The sequence below is a fragment of the Pecten maximus genome, unplaced genomic scaffold (assembly GCF_902652985.1).
Source record: "Pecten maximus unplaced genomic scaffold, xPecMax1.1, whole genome shotgun sequence".
Classification (NCBI taxonomy): Eukaryota; Metazoa; Mollusca; class Bivalvia; order Pectinida; family Pectinidae; genus Pecten; species Pecten maximus.
The window spans coordinates 21,402-25,000 of NW_022982889.1; positions in this window are offsets into that span (position 1 = coordinate 21,402).

A 3,599-nucleotide genomic window follows, 5' to 3' on the forward strand; every position below is an offset into this window, starting at 1 on the left:
AAAACGTAGGACTTTTATTTTTTTATTTATTTTTCAAATTGGGACTTTTAGTAAAAAAAGTCGGACTTTAATTTTTTTTATTATTTTTTAAATTGGGACTTTTAGTTAAAAATGTAGGACTTTTATTTTTTTGAAATTGGGAATTTTTTTTATTATTAATTTTTAACTTGGGACTTTTAATAAAAATAGTCTGACTTTAATTTTTTTTATTATTTTTTAAATTGGGACTTTTAGTTTAAAATGTAGGACTTTTATTTTTTTATTTATTTTTCAAATTGGGACTTTTAGTAAAAAAAGTCCGACTTTTATTTTTTTATTTATTTTTTAAATTGGGACTTTTAGTTTAAAATGTAGGACTTTTATTTTTTTATTTATTTTTCAAATTGGGACTTTTAGTAAAAAACAGCCGGACTTTAATTTTTTTGATTATTTTTTAAATTGGGACCTTTAATAAAAATAGTCTGACTTTAATTTTTTTTATTATTTTTTAAATTGGGACTTTTAGTTTAAAATGTAGGACTTTTATTTTTTTATTTATTTTTCAAATTGGGACTTTTAGTAAAAAAACAGCCGGACTTTAATTTTTTTTATTATTTTTTAAATTGGGACCTTTAATAAAAATAGTCTGACTTTTATTTTATTTTTTTTTTAAATTGGGACTTTTAGAAAAAAAAAAGGAAGCTGATTTCTTGTCGCGGAGTCTTTTCGGACTAACCGGTGTTGCGTAATCAGAGACCGTACCATGTCGTAGAGTTTTGTCGCAAAGCGTCGCTTTACGGAGTCGAAACAATTTTTTCTCTATGTCGCCTTTTTCGACAAATCCGAACGAGACACCGGTCAATATTTCTGACATTTTTTTACGTATGGCAAAAATGAAGACAAATCCTGACTCGTCATCATTTTTGGAATCAAATGGCCAAATTCCTTTAGATTTCCTTGAAAAATACGAAAATGTGACAAAAAATTGGGATGGACCTTCAATTGACACCGTCAACTGGATCTCAGGACTGCGTAAAGCGACATTTTGGGACGAAAGCCGGTATTGCAGTACGCGACAATTTTACGCATGAAATGTCGAAAGAAGGTCTTCATTAATGCATTGATATCAAAATTATGGCAAAAACTAGTTTTTGGTCCATAAATGTGGATCCATGATTTCCGACCTCACACAGGTCGGAAATCCATGATCCAAATTTATGGACCAAAATTTTGAGAAATTGTCATCTGCACTATTTTTTTTTAATCTTTGTTTTTTGAGAAATTTCACATTTCAAGTTGTTTCTCTCATCAATATCTACATGTAAACTTGTTTTGAACATGAAATTACAGTGGGGGAAAAAAAGAGAAAAAATCAACAGTTTTTTGCTACCAGAAAGCTGATTTTTTGTCGCGGAGTCTTTTCGAACTAACCGGTGTTGCGTAATCAGAGACCGTACCATGTTGTGGAGTTTTGTCGCAAAGCGTCGCTTGACGGAGTCGAAACAATTTTTTCTCTATGTCGCCTTTTTCGACAAATCCGAACGAGACACCGGTCAATATTTCTGACATTTTTTTACGTATGGCAAAAATGAAGACAAATCCTGACTCGTCATCATTTTTGGAATCAAATGGCCAAATTCCTTTAGATTTCCTTGAAAAATACGAAAATGTGACAAAAAATTGGGATGGACCTTCAATTGACACGGTCAACTGGATCTCAGGACTGCGTAAAGCGACATTTTGGGACGAAAGCCGGTATCGCAGTACGCGACAATTTTACGCATGAAATGTCAAAAGAAGGTCTTCATTGATGCATTGATATCAAAATTATGGCAAAAACTAGTTTTTGGTCCATAAATGTGGATCCATGATTTCCGACCTCACACAGGTCGGAAATCCATGATCCAAATTTATGGACCAAAAATACTGAAAGTTATGATCTGGAGGAAAACATATTCATGATGTTTGACTAAAGATTTAAACATATCTACTACTTATTTCAATGGTTTGCAACATAATTAACCCAACACAGACCTTGAAAAACCGTACATGAAAAAAGTACAACAATTTTGTCTTAAACATTTAATAATCATCTAAAACACGCTGTTTCGGCTTTATTATGTACATTACATTAAAGTGAACGGGAAAACATTCGCTAATTTCAATTAAAAACTTATTGTAAATTTTTACCAGTGATTGTTGAACTGAAAATTTTGGTCCATAAATTTGGATCAAGAAATCCCGACCTGGCGAGGTCGGAAAATCGTGATCCAAATTTATGGACCAAAAATATCGAAACTTGTGATCACTTTTTTTTTGTTTTGTTTGTGTTCTACAAGAGATAATAACATATATACAGCTTATTTAAATGGTTTACAACATAATTAACCCAACACAGACCTTGAAAAACCGTACATGAAAAAAGTACAACAATTTGGTCTTAAACATTTAATAATCATCTAAAACACGCTGTTTCGGCTTTATTATGTACATTACATTAAAGTGAACGGGAAAACATTCGCTAATTTCAATTAAAAACTTATTGTAAATTTTTACCAGTGATTGTTGAACTGAAAATTTTGGTCCATAAATTTGGATCAAGAAATCCCGACCTGGCGAGGTCGGAAAATCGTGATCCAAATTTATGGACCAAAAATATCGAAACTTGTGATCACTTTTTTTTTGTTTTGTTTGTGTTCTACAAGAGATATTAACATATATACAGCTTATTTAAATGGTTTGCAACATAATTAACCCAACACAGACCTTGAAAAACCGTACATGAAAAAAGTACAACAATTTGGTCTTAAACATTTAATAATCATCTAAAACACGCTGTTTCGGCTTTATTATGTACATTACATTAAAGTGAACGGGAAAACATTCGCTAATTTCAATTAAAAACTTATTGTAAATTTTTACCAGTGATTGTTAAACTGAAAATTTTGGTCCATAAATTTGGATCAAGAAATCCCGACCTGGCGAGGTCGGAAAATCGTGATCCAAATTTATGGACCAAAAATATCGAAACTTGTGATCACTTTTTTTTTGTTTTGTTTGTGTTCTACAAGAGATATTAACATATATACAGCTTATTTAAATGGTTTGCAACATAATTGACCCAACACAGACCTTGAAAAACCGTACATGAAAAAAGTACAACAATTTGGTCTTAAACATTTAATAATCATCTAAAACACGCTGTTTCGGCTTTATTATGTACATTACATTAAAGTGAACGGGAAAACATTCGCTAATTTCAATTAAAAACTTATTGTAAATTTTTACCAGTGATTGTTAAACTGAAAATTTTGGTCCATAAATTTGGATCAAGAAATCCCGACCTGGCGAGGTCGGAAAATCGTGATCCAAATTTATGGACCAAAAATATCGAAACTTGTGATCACTTTTTTTTTGTTTTGTTTGTGTTCTACAAGAGATATTAACATATATACAGCTTATTTAAATGGTTTGCAACATAATTGACCCCGCGGACAGACCTGGAAATGTTGCTCACGAAAAATATATAGTCAATTCTATCTCACGCACTTAATAATCATCTTTGACACTCTATTTCGGGTTAATTATGTTCCTAACACTTAAGTGAACAGGCAGACCTT